The sequence below is a fragment of the Balaenoptera physalus genome, assembly GCF_965194825.1.
Source record: "Balaenoptera physalus genome assembly, chromosome: 14".
Lineage (NCBI taxonomy): Eukaryota > Metazoa > Chordata > Mammalia > Artiodactyla > Balaenopteridae > Balaenoptera > Balaenoptera physalus.
In genome coordinates this window covers 78,869,087-78,883,889 of record NC_138893.1, presented here as the reverse complement: position 1 = coordinate 78,883,889, position 14,803 = coordinate 78,869,087, and the positions used below count along the sequence as shown (strand labels likewise).

General features: G+C 48.0%; 1 long non-coding RNA gene across 2 annotated transcripts in view; it reads right to left on the bottom strand.

The window, feature by feature from the left end:
- The window catches only part of LOC309643220, a 220,438-nt gene that overhangs the window by 15,880 nt on the left and 189,755 nt on the right, over positions 1-14,803 (bottom strand). For both annotated transcript variants that reach the window (XR_014253630.1, XR_014253631.1), the window contains one exon: positions 1-14,803. This exon is cut by the window's left edge and continues 15,880 nt beyond it. This is a non-coding gene — a long non-coding RNA (uncharacterized lncRNA).

The window sequence follows — 14,803 nt, the reverse complement described above, 5'->3', positions numbered from 1 at the left end:
ACAGTATGGAAATTCCGCAAAAAGCTAAAAATAGAGTTGCCGTATGATCCAGCAATCCCACTCCTGGGCATATACCTGGACAAAACTATAATTCAAAAAGATACATGCACCCCTATGTTCACAGCAGCACTAGTTATAATAGCCAAAACATGGAAGCAACCTAAATGTCCATTGACAGATGAATAGGTAAAGAAGATGTGGTATACATATATATATATATGGTGTATATATATATACATATATATACACCATATATATATATATATATATATATATATATATATATATATAATGGAATACTACTCAGCCATCAAAAAGAATGAAATAATGCCATTTACAGCAACATGGATTGACCTAGAGATTATCGTACTAGGTGAAGTAAGCCAGAAAGAGAAAGACAAATATCGTATGATGTAACTTATATGTGGACTCTAAAATATGACACAAATGAACTTATTTACGAAACAGAAACAGACTCACAGACATAGAGAACAACTTGTGGTTGCCAAGGGGGAAGGGGGTGGGGGAGGGAAGGATTAGGAATTTGGGGTTAACAGATGCAAACTATTACATTTAGAGTGGATAAACAACAAGGTCCTACTGTACAGCACAGGGAACTATATACAATATCCTCTAATAAACTATAATGAAAAAGAATATATGTATATACATATAACTGAATCACTTTGCTGTACACCAGAAACTAACACAACATTGTAAATCAACTATACTTCAATAAAATTTTTTTAAAAAAAGAACAAAAAACAAAACAAAACAAAAAAGAAAAACCAACAGTAATGCACATTTGTCATGTCTTGTTGGCTGCCCCCCCGCCCACCCGCCTGACACTCTCTCACTAACAGTGGCCTGATTTCCTTCTGGAACTTGCCTCTTCTGCATTGTGTGTGGTCTTGGTGGAGGGGAATTCTAGTCTTCTGCCTCCCATTACAAAAGCCAGCTTTTTACATCTCCTGGTCTACCCTAGGGAGCAGGCACATGTCCTGACGTCTCTTCTGGGACTTTGCATCTGGAATGAGTGACACAGGGTGTCAGCCGGGCTTATTGGTTGCTGGCAACAGAACCCAACCTGGTCAGATTGAAGCAGGAAGGGGGATTTATTCAAAAGGAGGTGAGGTAGCCCACAGACTCACTGGGAAGGATGGGAACCAGGCACAGAAACAAAGAGGCTAGGCCACAGTTGGCCAAAGAGGCCAGACCACAGCTGGCCACAGCCAAACCATCCTCAAGAAGCCAGTGCAGTGGGGACAATGCTGTTGCACCGCAGCTTGCTCGGGCGCTGACCAGTGGTGCTCCCAGAAGTGAATTTTGCTGCTGCAGTTGCTGTCCCCAGCCTCTTGCCACCAGCAGAGATGTGCCTTGCCCCTGTTCCGTGGCCTTGCTTGCTCCTGGCTCGCTGTATGGGCGGGGGGCTTGGCAGTTGACCAGTCTGGGCAGGAGCCCCCGTTCCCTAGCTGCAAGGGATGCTGGGACCACGCCAATCCATCACTCCCGGTCCACACTGGAAGGCTGACCCTGCCTCTTCCCCTGAAGACCTTTAAGATAGAGAATTTCTCAAGCCTGGGAAGGAGGGGGTCATCAGATGCTGGACAACCAAAAAGAATGGCAAAAGCCACCGAACCCAGAGACAGAGGAGAAGATTGGAGGTCATTCGTCTCAGCCGTGGCGGCATGTAGACAGATGTTTCCCGCTACCAGGTGGTGGCTGTGGTTCTTAATCCAGGCCCTCGGGAGAGGCCTGGGCCCCCACCCCTCTCCAAGTCTGCTTCTCTGGGCTCCTGTCACTTCTGTGAGCTCCCGACATCCTGCCAATAAATTCCTTTTTGCTTAAGTTAACCAGTGTTAGTGTCTGCTGGCTGCAGCCAAGCAACGCTAAGTGAAACCACATGTAAACATGAGTCCAAACTGCTTGTAAAACACTAAGGCAGCCTTGATAAGGCCGTAGGCTTCCTGACACCCCCCTGGCCAGCATTCTTCCCCAAGGGAACCACTGGTATGAGCTGGATGTGTGTGTCCCAGAGCTTACTGGTCATGCTTCTATACAAACGTGTGTAGCCCTAGTAAATATTTCCTGGAGATAATGTTCTATCTCTTTGTGCCTAAGACATCTCCAATTGTAAGACATGCCATTGTTTTATGTGCTACCAAGAAGGAAGAAAAAGTTGCCAATGAAACCATGACTTGATGTTAAGATGTATCAATTATAAACCACATCTCAATTGCTGGTTTAAGATGTGGAAAAAAGATGTGTATGTTAGAATAGATGAAATATGGTCATAGCAACAACTAACTTATTTAGCCCTTACCATGGGCCAGGCATTCTCACAAGTACTTTGCTCATATTAACTCAGGTAATCACTTACTCCATTCAATAATTTCTTTCCTTTTTTTTTTGGCTGCTTTGAGTCTTCGTTGCTGCGTGCAAGCTTTCTCTAGTTGCGGAGAGCAGGGGCTACTCTTCATTGCAGTGCACGGACTTCTCACTGCGGTGACTTCTCTTGTTGCAGAGCATGGGCTTTAGGCACGCAGGCTTCAGTAGCTGTGACATGTGGGCTCTAGAGCGCAGGCTCAGTAGTTGTGGTGCACGGGCTTAGTTGCTCCGCGGCATGTGGGATCTTCCTGGACCAGGGCTCAAACCCATGTCCCCTGCATTGGCAGGCGGATTCTTAACCACTGTGCCACCAGGGAAGTCCCAACTCCATTCAATAATTTCTTGAGGTGGAAATATAATTATCCATATTTTACAGATGAGCAAACTGAGGTACAAGAAAGTTAGATTATTGCCTAAGTTTACAAATTTAGGCAGTGACAGAATGATGATTCAGAGAAATTCTGGATTTAGAGATTGCTCTCCTCACCACCAATGCTCAGTGTTCTGTTTGTGAGTGCATGTGTGCATTGTGTCTGTGTATGACTATATATGCATATGTGTGTGTACGTTGTGTGTCTCTGTGTGTGCTTGTGTTCATTGTGCCTGTGTGTGCATATATGCATCATGTGCCTGTGTGTGTCTGTGTGTGTATGTGAGCCTGAGTGTATGTTTGCATGTGCACATGCACATGTATTTTTTCACTTCAGGAGGATCGTATTATATGTGCATTCTGCACTGCGCTTTGTTCATTCAATACTATCCTGGAGACCCTTCTGTCTTGTACCTAAGTTTCTCTCCCATTCTTTCTAACTGCTGAAATATAGACCCGCCATAAGGCCTCTAGACATTCTCGCATTGATAGGCATTAAGGTTGTTGCCATTTCTGACTCTGCCTAACAAGCCTGCAATAAACATCCAGCAGGGCTCCATGAGCACACGTGTGAGTGTTTCTCTCGGGTAAACAGACGGAAGTAGAATCGGTGCATCAGGACACATGTGCATTCTGAGTGTTCAGAGATAAGCCACCCTCCCCCCGCCCCACCCCTCTTGGTGCACCTTCCATAGCTCCGCTGGTGGAGCGGTAGACGGTAGACTGGACATAAGTGTGTATTCCTACCAGCGCCTGCATACGATTTCTACCCCAGACTCCTCCTCACCAAATCTGCAGGCCATCTCACACCTCACCTTCCTCGGCATCTGAGGCATTTGCACCACTCACCTCCTTCTTATCCTGGACATCCTCTCCCTCCCTTGAATGGGAAAACCCACAGCCTTGATTCTGCCACTATACATTTCAATTCCTGGTCGCCAACTCCTCCCTCCTGGCCTGGCATCCACGTTGCCTAGAAATGAACTTCCCAAGGGGAGTGGCAAGGGATGTTAAAAGGCGTGCTCAGGTGACAAGAAAGGGCATCCATTGACAAGGAAGTCTGGTAGACACTGGGAAAATTGAAGTTGCTGCAGGACTTCTCAGGGTCTTTACTGAGTGAAGCAAAATGCAATTGAAATCTCTGTTGAACTCAGGACACCCAAAGAGGGGCAGCCTCAATTGGCTCCATGACCAGCCAATAGGAGTGCACCCTGAGTCAGCCAGGAATATCAGCAGCTTGGGACCTTCCTCTCCTCCTGCTCCCCACTGTGGCCCTGGCACCCTGGTCCTCCCTGGGGCCCCTATCCTCTTTCTAGGTCTGCCTGTACCATGCCCCACCCTCCACAGTCCTCCCTGGGTAACTCAGAGGAAAGAGGGCTAGCTAGGGGCAGATGATCTGCTCACCTGAAGCTAAAGGCCTTGGGCCAATTACTTAACCTCACTATGCCTCAGTTTCCTCACCTGTAAAATGGGGGAAAATTCAATAGCCACCTGGGATACTATTGTGCATTAGTATAGAGAGAGCAGACCGAAAAGTGCTTTGCATGGAGTAGGGCCTCAATGAACCTCTGCTAGAGGGAAGCAGTAGAACTGAGTTCCAGATCCCTCCGCTGCCCACTGTCTGTTTGTCCCTGACCACATCACCCTCTTCCTCAGGATCTCTGCTTCTTCATTTGTTAATGGAGGCAACTGGACCACAGTGGATTGCTAGGTGAGTCTCTACCTGCAGAGGATCCCAGCCTATGTCTTGGTCAACCTGGGTCTCCCAGAGCCTGGCATGGAAACTACCATGGAGCACTGCTCAGTGAAGTAGGGTGAGCTGGGCTGAATACAGGGGTCCCTGGAAGGAGAAGGAGGCACTGGCAATGCATCAACAGGACAGACAACAGCACTGGGACAGGCTCCAAGCAGGCAGCAGGGGCAGAGGTGTGCCAGGCAGGGAGCCTCCTTGCACTCCTGACACACTCAGGGGTGTCACTCAGATCACTAGGAATCTAGAAGAGTGGGGAGGAGTTCAGGAAAGGTTTCATGAAGAGGGAGCAACTCGAGATCAGCCTGGAATGCCGGGAAAGATTTTACTCGGCTCCAGGGAACAAAATTGAATATTGCAAGAGTGATATTCACAGAGCAGTCACAAGTAGAGAGAGCAGAGCAGGGGGTAGAGCCTTAGTGGTGATGATTCAGGCATCTGTGCAGATGTCTGGGGACCTTCACTCTGCTCCGGAGTGAGGCATATCCAACTTCCCTGCCCTGCCTGAGCAGAGATAAGATCTATCCCCCTGGCAAACAAAGCCAAGGTCTCCCGCCCGCTACCCCAAGCTTGCCATAGCCCGACGAGAGCAGCACCGTGGGCTTAACCATCCCCCAGAGAAAGAGGGAGTCTCTTCTCGACAGAGACAAATGAGACGTGACATCCTCCTGGCTCCACCGCCTGGGAGACCCAGGCACCCCTCACGCCCATTACGAGCTTCCTTCCTCTGCTTCCTCATTATCTCTGCTGGGGTGTCCTCAGGCCAAAATAGCGCACGCACCCAACCCCTGCCCCTACCTGGGTATCATTATGACGACTTCCACTTGAAATTATTTGTTTTTCTCTATTGATCTTGGTTCGACACTGGAAAAATGTATTCTTTGTAAGGCATTCCCAAGGGCTTAATTTGTCCGTGTTGGAAGCCTTTTTTAATAGGATTCTGCCCTATTGTTTATTCTGAACATTGAGTTCGGAGAGCTGAGATTCAGCTCTTTTAATAGAAACTCATTACTGGGGTCCCTCTGCATCAGAAAGCTGATACTGGCGCTGTGAGGAGGAAGCAAATTAGGAGGCTGCCAAGGGCCCGTCTGATCGGAAGGCCCCATGGGAGGCAGAGTCACCATCCAACCTCCACCCCCCTCCTCCTGTTAGAGGGACCTGAAGGGTGATAGCCACCAGGCTAGGCAGTGAGCCCCCAGGGCTGTGAGCCTGCCCCAGAGCTCACTGGTGACCCAGGAAGCCCTCCATCCCTGACTAGCTTCGGCTCTCAGAAGCCCTTCCTACCTGGAACAGACACTAGTCTGCTAGAGCAATGTTTCCCAAGGTATGACCCACAATACCTCCGCATCAGAATCCCCTAGGGTGCTGGTGTAAATTCAGGCTCCCAGGTCTCCTCCAGACAGTACTCCCCTGCCACGTGGCTTATACCTCAGGGGTCTCCCTGCTTTGGAGGGCCTTCCTTGTGCCCTGGCCAGGTCCATAGTGCCATCCATATGGTGTTCCCATGCCTGGACCTGGTCCCGTATGAATCCCAATCGCCACTTGTTTCTCTTCCTCAGAGACTGTGTACCCCCGCTACCACCACCCCACTGCCCCCATGGGTTGACCAGATGCCCTATAGAGCTCCTAGCACTCACATATATGGGGTCATCCCAGGGCCCCATGCTCGGGCCCCGTACCAGGCAGAAAGCTTGGCAAATGAATTGCTCCCACTAGCCAGCGAAGTATTTCTTTCACAGGATCACATGAGATTGGGCCAGCAGAATGGTGCTCACATGATTTTGAGCGACTCAGAGTGTTTTGCCTCGCCTGCAAAAAAGAAAAAAAAAAAAAAAAAGGTAGTGGCCTGGGGCCCTGTATGCCCTACGGGCAGCCCTGCCTCCAGACCCACTAAAATAATATTATAGCATTGAGGAGGAAGCTCAGGAATCTGTATTTTTACAAGTGCCCCAGGGAATCCTAATGCTTGCTGAAGTTCAGAATCTACTGGAAGTGTGGTGATGAAAGGGAGAGAGAGTGGTTTTTAGAGTTACTAAGAACTGGGCTCAAGCAGTGATTTGCAGCTAGCCAGTTGGGTGACTAAGAGCAAACTACTAAACCTCTCTGAGTCTCACTTTGCGCTCATAAATATTTTCGGTCCGTGGTGGCTTTAAGAGCCCTTTTAGGAGCAAAGTAGTCTGCAAATCTTGCATATATAAAGCTGAGACCACGCCCAGTTCCAAACCCAACATATGGCAGGAATCTAAGCAACAATGTCTGGTATCATTCGATCAGTCAACAAGTATTTATTGAAACCCTACTATGTGCAGGGCACTGTGCCCAGCGGTGGTGAGACAAAACAGGCTCAGTCCTTTGCCTTCATAGGGGAAGACTGATGTGAACAGATGAAAGACATTTCATAAACATTTATTAAGTGGCAGTAGTGATTGGTCCTACATGGGGCAGAGCATCGTGGCATGGAGAGCAGGGGACATGCTCATGTAACCAACTGAGGGTGAGTGAGGGAGGGCTTCTCTGAGGAGGTGAGATATCCCACTAGGACCTGGAGGTAAATCAGGACTTGCCAGGTGAAGAGAGAGACCATGTGTACTTTCTGGTCTGGTTTCTGCATTTCAGGGGCCCCTTCCTCTCCCAGAGACAGCTCTTTTTGGAAGTAAAGATGATTGATTTGACAGCTGCTCTGCACAAAATCCAGATGAGCTCAGTGGGTTTGCAGAGGGCACGCAGGCAGACGCATGGCATCGCCGAGGTCTGAGGGTGTGCCAGCCACGGACCAAGTATGTCCCACGTGCCATCTCATCAGATACCCACAGTAGGTCTGCATGTGGGTTTTATGGTTATCCCCATTTAACAGATGAGGAAGTTGAGGCTCAAAGAGGATAAGTAACTTGTCACCTAAGTAGGGTCACAGAGCTAATAAACAGTAGAGCCAGGATCCAAGCCTGGGTGATGTGACCTCTCCTGCCCCTAGGCTAAGGACCCCATGCATCACCTGTGACGCTGTCTTCAGAACCCACTTGGTTGGGGGGGGGGTCACTTTTCCGTGTAGAGAGGGATCAAACACAGCTGAAAGTCACCTAAGAGAGAGTTGATTTGAATGATGTGAAACTGCACAAAATGTGCAACCAGCAAGAGGGTTGGAGAATAGTGGACCTGAGATCGCATCTTGACAGCTTCCAGGACCCAGCGACCCCATTTACAAGATGAGGAGCTTGGAGCAAGGCAGTGGTTCTCCAAATGTGTTCCTTAGAGCTCTGGACTTCCTCAGAGGTGCCTCAGGGCTGCCCTGGGTGGGTGCTGGGCTATCGCTCCCATCAGTCCCCCCAGATAAACACCACGGCTTCCCAGCAGGCAGTTTTGGAAGACGGCCTCTGAGGCTGTGACAGCACAGATGATCATTACAAGCTTTACTTCTTTACCATCACTCTTAAGTCAGTCTGCATTCACGGAGCACACGTCACACTGTGAGCTGGGTGTGGAGGATCCAGACAGGTCCCTGCCCTTGAAGAGCGCCTAGGCCAGGGGAGGAGGTACCCAGATCCAGTGCCCAGGTAACCAGGTGCCATGAGCCACAGGGAGGGTCCTTCCCTGCTTGGGCAGAAGCTCAGAAAAAGGCAGAGGCCAAGTTGGTATTTAAACCCAGGATTCTTGGCACCAAGTGCCATGCTTTCCCCCCACCCTACCTGCATCAGGTAAATTGATCTGGGCATCAATAAAATGACCATTTAATGGAATAAAAAGATCTAGGTAGAGTCTCGGGGGAGAGTGGAGCTGCAGCGACAGAAGCAAAGGGGGAAGGCAAGAACCGAATCATCAGACAGAGGCAGAGGATCAGGGCAGAATCCATAGCCAAGCTGGGTTTGAACAAGAGCGCCTGATGGTCATGGTCAAGTGTCTGCGGCTGGGGAGGCAGGATTACCAGGGCATTCTACTCGTCTATTACAGTAACAACCCTACCAATAATAATCGCTAATATTTTTTGAGCACCACATCAGTCAGGAGAGTCTGTGGATGCTGCAGCAATAAGTAGCTACAAAACCTCAGAGCCTTTACCACAACAAAGGTTTGTTTCCTGCTCGCACAACATTCATTGCAGATCCTGGCAACTCTCCAGGATGGGTGATCTCCATGCAGTGACTCGGCCACACAGCTGACAGGTCCTTCACCATCCAAAGCTGCCCCATGTGACCTTCTCAGTCATGGCTGCGGCAGGAGACACTGGAGAATGGTGCACTGGCTTTTCATGATCCCAATTCAGAAGTGACATCTGTTACTGCTGCTCAAATTTCATTGTCCTGAACGTGGCACTTGGTCCACTCAACTTCAAGGGCATTGATTAAGCACCTTACATAGGTTATTTCTCTTTGCATATAACGAAACGGAGACACAGAGAGAATGAACAGAAAGAACCTAACCAAAGCCACACAGCTAGTAGTGGAAGACTAATAAATTAAACCCAGAAGGTCTGGGGGCTTAACCCTCATTCTACTTCCTCCCAGACTCTCAGAGGTCATTGGTACTTCAGAAATGGGCAATCCATTGTCAGAGTGCCGTCCTTCAATTAGCCCAATGAAGGCATCCCTGTCCTCTTGGCATTAGATAAATTCAGAGAGGGATGCCATGCTCCCCTGTGGCTTGGGACCATCCCTAGCCTGTGTGGAAGAGAAGTCGACAGACTAAAGTGTTTCTCATGAGGAAGGGAGGCAGGTGCCACGGAATTGCAAATCTGCCATGAGTGGCTTCTGATGGCACGGTGGTGGGGGGAATGGGGGAAGGGGGCGCTCCCTGGAAATCATGCAGCTTGCCAACCAACTCTTCATTCACAAATTCCAAGTGCAGGGGGTTATAAACAGATCATCACTGTGGTTCAATCCATGCACTGGGGTCTGAGATTTCCATTTCAGGACAGGGGAAATAATAAGTAACCACTGACTAGCATATCCAGGTTTATTGACTTGAAAGGTCATATATTGATGGACAAAAAGCCAAGGTCAATATTTGATTTTAAGGAGCAATAAATCTTGATATCCATGAAAAGAAGCGTTAATGTAGGTGCTGTTGGAGAGGACAGGGACGCCTTCGTGGTGAGGGACTCCTCCCTCCTCTGTGGTGGGTGAAGGGCACTCTTGTTTGGTTGGAATATTAGGAAGGAGGCCTGTGTGTGTTTAGCAGTTTTTAGGTAGCTCCGGGTGGGTGCATGTTTTGAAGAAAGCAAAAAAGAGAAGCATGCACTGTTTTCAGAGGACTGCCATTTCTGTCCCTGTTCACACAGATGGAAGAAAAATACCTGCCTTGCACACTATCCCTGCTGCCTGCTCCCCCCACCTGCCAGTATCTGAGATTTACCTTCACTCTTGCTAAGTTGAGATGTGATGGAATTTCCCTTTATCTGCTTTCCAACTCTCTACCCACCAATCCTTCAGTGTCTTCATTTCCCCATGCAGATTTGGGTGCATTCCCAAAGAAAGGCATGACACTGAAACCACAGGTGATGCGAACCCATCAGTATCTGCCTTAAAGAGGCGACTCGCTCCCTTCTCCTCCCTATCCAGGCTCCACTCTGGGCCCCGACCCCACCTCATCCCTCCGCTTCACAGCAGGGCCACCCAGACCGCTTGCCAGCCCTGTCCAGTTGGGTATCTTGGACCCTCATGAGTTTGCTTGTGCTGTGGCCGCTGCCAGAAATCTCTTCTCCTTTTGCCCCACCCCGTACACCTCCTCCTGGGGATATTTTGCTAATCCCGAAACTCCCTGTTTGACCCTGTCTCCTTGGTAAAGCCCTCTCTACCCCTCCCAAGCAGAGCGGCCTCCTCCTTCCATCTATCCCCCATCCCTCCATCTACCCCTGTATCCCTCCATCCCTATTCTAGCTCTTGCTTCCTTCCTTGAACAATTTTTGCTCACATGTCCATTGGTCTTCATTTTCCCTGGATTGAATGCTTGAAGGACAGGGCTGGTCCTTACTTAATTCTGAATTCCCATTGCCTGGCAGCGGTAAATACTCAGTATGTTTGCAGAATGGGTGGCTGGACAGTGGGAAGAACAAATAGACCAGGTAAGGGACTCTCAGCAGAGCCTGGGCAGGAGGAGGGAGTGGGGCGCAGGGCCTGGGGAGGGGCAGGGGAGGGGCAGGGGGCATCCCAGGCAGCGAGCACAGGAGGCGGCCGAGCAGCGTTCCCTCTGGCTCCTCGTCCTCACCGGCAGCTGCCCTGACGGTATTCATCAAGGCCAGAGTGCGTAGAAATATCAGTCCACTGTGTTCTATTCAAGTTCCCTGGAACTAAATTATGTTGTCAGGATTGGACAGAGTAGGAATGGAAAAGACCAGGCTGGATGACATGGGGCTGTTAAAAGGAGATGAATGAGCCCAGTGGTTTCCATTCAATTTTTCAAGGTTTCCCAAGGCAAGTCTGACAAATACCACCTTATGATTCTCAGGCACCCTGCACAGTCCCTCCCACGCTCTCATTTTTTTATTTCTGCCCGTCAGATTAGAAGGACAAGGGATTCTTCTTTCTGTCTCACATATGGGGAAATGGAGGAACTGGGGTGAGGGGAGCACTTTGACCAGAGTGAAGGTCAGGCCAAGGTCAGGGCATAAATCAGTGACACAATCAGCGGGAGGATGCAGAACTCTGAGTTCACAGTGAAATGCCCTCTCCATTACCCCACCTGCTCAGCTTGCTCTGCAAAATGGAACTGGCCAGACCTGCCTCTCGGGGCTGCTGCAGAGTGTCAGGGAGAAAATGCACCTGAAAACACTTTTAACTGAAACAGTGCTGTTCATTCATTCAACCGGCATTTTTTGAGTACATACCACATACCAAGCCATGTTAGCACTTCTTATTTAAGAGTTTTCATAAGGATGTAGAAAGAGGCTGAGAACTAGAAATGGATACATATGGGTTTTATATCTGTCTCACCACTCGGTAGCTGTGTGATATGGGGTTGGATATAAAACCTCTCTGATCCTCTTCAGGTGATTGTCGGGACGGAATCAGTTAAAGACAGGACAGCATCCATCACGACACCCGTCAACTTTCTTTCCTATAAGGAAGAAAGTTGTAAATAAGAACTTATTGAATCTGAATGTGTCCTCCCACAAAAAAGCAAGTGTCTCTCTTTCCTCTCTGTAGGAGGAGCGTCTCTGCACAAGGGAGGCATGTGCCTGGCTTCCAGCTCTGCAGTGTGCTGCAGTAAACCATATCTCACAGCCCAGTGGTGAGTGAGCCTCAGTTGTAAACAAAGGACTAATTAAATTAGCATAAGTTATTTTATGTAAATTAAAGATCCACGTTATAGCTGTTTATTGGTAGCAGCGTCAGAGCTAGCCACTGCATAAGCTTGTTTAAAATTAATGTGCATAAATGCTCCAAATATCATATCATTAATAATGATAATAATGTTGACGAGGATGATAATAATAAACACGTTCTCATAACAGTGCCTCCCAGCTGGCTCTAAAACCTCAGCAGGGAGTGTGCTGAGTGTCACAGCCCCTCAGGGAAACAGCCAGATTACACAGCTCCTTCTCAGCCTCCCAGCCCTCACTCATGGCACCATTTTGGTTTCTACTACTGGGTTCTGCTAAATTTTGGCCTCTTCAAATCCTGTCCATCTTTCAAGGTCTTACTCAGGGCCACTTCTATGAATCAGCCCAGCCAACCTGAACTATATAGAGCTCTCTCCCTCCTTTCAATTTCTGAAACAACTTTTCCCCATCACTCTTTTCACCTATAATCTCCTCGAACTCAGATCTGTGAGGTAGGTAGCAGGTGTACTTATGATTCCCATTTTATAGACAAGCTAACAGAGATCAAAGAGTAGAAGCTACTCAAGGTAACATAGCTAGGAAGTTACAGAGCCAGGACTAAACTTTCCCCAGCTCATGTATACCAGAGAAGAACCTAGCTAAGAGACTGACACATAGTAGATATTTAATGAGTGTTTGTTAGGAAGGAGGAAGGAAGCAACACATGAATGAAGGGATGAGTGAATGAAAATTTTGCAGAGTGTAGTCTTTAAAATCCCTTAATGTAACGATGACCTTCCCTCTCTATTACTATCTATCCAAGAGTCAATCCATCAATAGAACTGCGTTTGTTACTGACCACACATTGATAAGCATCCCCTGAGTCTAAGCCCAAACATCAGAACATCCATGTTGTTCAGGAGAAGATGTACCCAGAAAACCTTTGTGAGACATTTAGAAAGGCATCCCACCCAAGCAGGCTCAGTAACTGAGCCAGAGTTCACTTCACCCTCTTGGCCAGTGGCCAACCCCCACAGTCACAGGTGGTGGCCCTGGATTCAGCAAGGGCTTCAGAAGGCTAGAAGATTGAGCACTGCTGCCTCCCTCAGAGTTCCATGTCACTCTCACTCCTCATGATAGCACCAGGCAGGGACTGCCTGCCTAGAGGGGTGTGTGTGTGTGCGTGTGTGTGCGTGTGTGTGTGTGTGTTCCACTAGACTGTGAGATTCGTAAGTACCAGACATCAGGGGGTTGTAGGGCAAACGCTGGTTTCTGAACCACACAAACTTGGGTTTAAATTCTAACCCTCACCAGCATCATGGATAGAACTCTGGGGACCCATGAAGCTGGATGGGAAAAATGACATGTTTCAATGACAAATGGAGGCAACAAACCACAGTCATATTTGTAATAGCTGAGATTTTTGTCACCGTAGAAATCACAATTTCTACGCGATTCAAGTTGTTGCGGTTATTTCAAAATATTGAACACAACAGGGGTCAGCAAACTTTTTTGTGAAGTCCAGATTGTAAATAATTTAGGCATTGTGGGCCATGCATTCTCTGTTGCAACTACTCAGCTCTGCTGTGGTAGCTGTAAAGCAGCCATAGACAATAGGAAAATAAGCGGGGGTGGCTCTGTTCCAATAAAGCTTTACTTACAAGGGGCTTCCCTGGTGGTACAGTGGATAGGACACCACGGTCCCAATGCAGGGGGCCCGGTTTCGATCCCTGGTCAGGGAACAGATCCCACACGCATGCTGCAACTAAGCGTTCACATACCACAACTAAGGAGCCTGCCTGCCACAACTAAGGAGCCTGCCTCCACAACTAACACCCAGCACAACCAAATAAATAAATAAATATTTTTAAAAAATGGTGATCCAGATCGTAGTTTGCTGAGTTCTGATATATCCAGGTCATTACTTTAAAATTAAAATAGTTATTAGAATCTTGTTATTTAGTGCCTTAACAAAGAAGCATATAAATTACTATAACAGGCTTTTTTGTTATTTTGAAAACTGTATTTCAGTATCATTGGTTGCCCTTGTGAGCCTATGTATTTTGTTTTCTGCATTTAAGAAAGTTATTCTGAATTGCGGTCCACAGACTTCACCAGTCTAACCAAGGGGGTCCTTGACCCACTGAAAATAAAGAACCCCTGTTATTTAATCTCTCTCAGCTTTAGTTTCCTCACAGCAGTGGCAAAGCGAATAATAATAATATCTATGTCAGAGAGTTTTTGCAAGCATTCAATGTAACTGTGAATATAGAAGTTCTTTGTTAACTAGAAAGAACTATAGAAATTTAAGATATGAACATTTCCACTTCCCCAGCAGTGCCTACTACAGTCCTCTGTACACAGTAGGTACTGAGCAAATGCTTGTGGCAGTGAGATTAGTTGAGCCTAGAGCCTGGCATCCCTCCCCCAGGAGACTTCTTGTGCAATATGTGAGGAAGAGGGAGAGAGAAAGACTAGAGAATCCCGGAGGTTCTGAGGATTCTCTCACAATTGTCTCTGCAGAATTCCCAACCATCACATCTATTTAGACATCACACTGGGGAATGAAAAGAGGAAGGGAGAGATGGCCATGTTCTGAGCGGAGACTTCCTGCTGACGCGGCTGGTTTTAAGAGTGCGACTTTGCACAGTTTGTGAAAGCACGTGAACCTTGAAATAGAAATACGGACCTCTTAATTCATCTCTCCGTTATTTGATAAAGTATAAAGTAAATGAATGCAGAACATTTTTCCTTTAATTACACAAGGGGGAATGGGTGGGGGGTGTGAGGCAGGGGGAGGAGAAGATCGAGGGTGAGGGGCCACTGTGATGCATTGTGCTTCCAGAGAAATTGTACAGCATGGATGCCGCCTGCGTGAGGGCTTCTCTGAGATTTCAGCGGTGGGGAAAGAGGCTGAAGCTATGGGTCACAGTGAGACCTACCCCAGAGCCCAGCAGCTTCCGATCAGGTTGCATTCTGAGACAGCAATGGGACAGGGGGTCTCTGCCCTCAAAAGGCTTACAGTTCAGTTGAGAAGACAAGT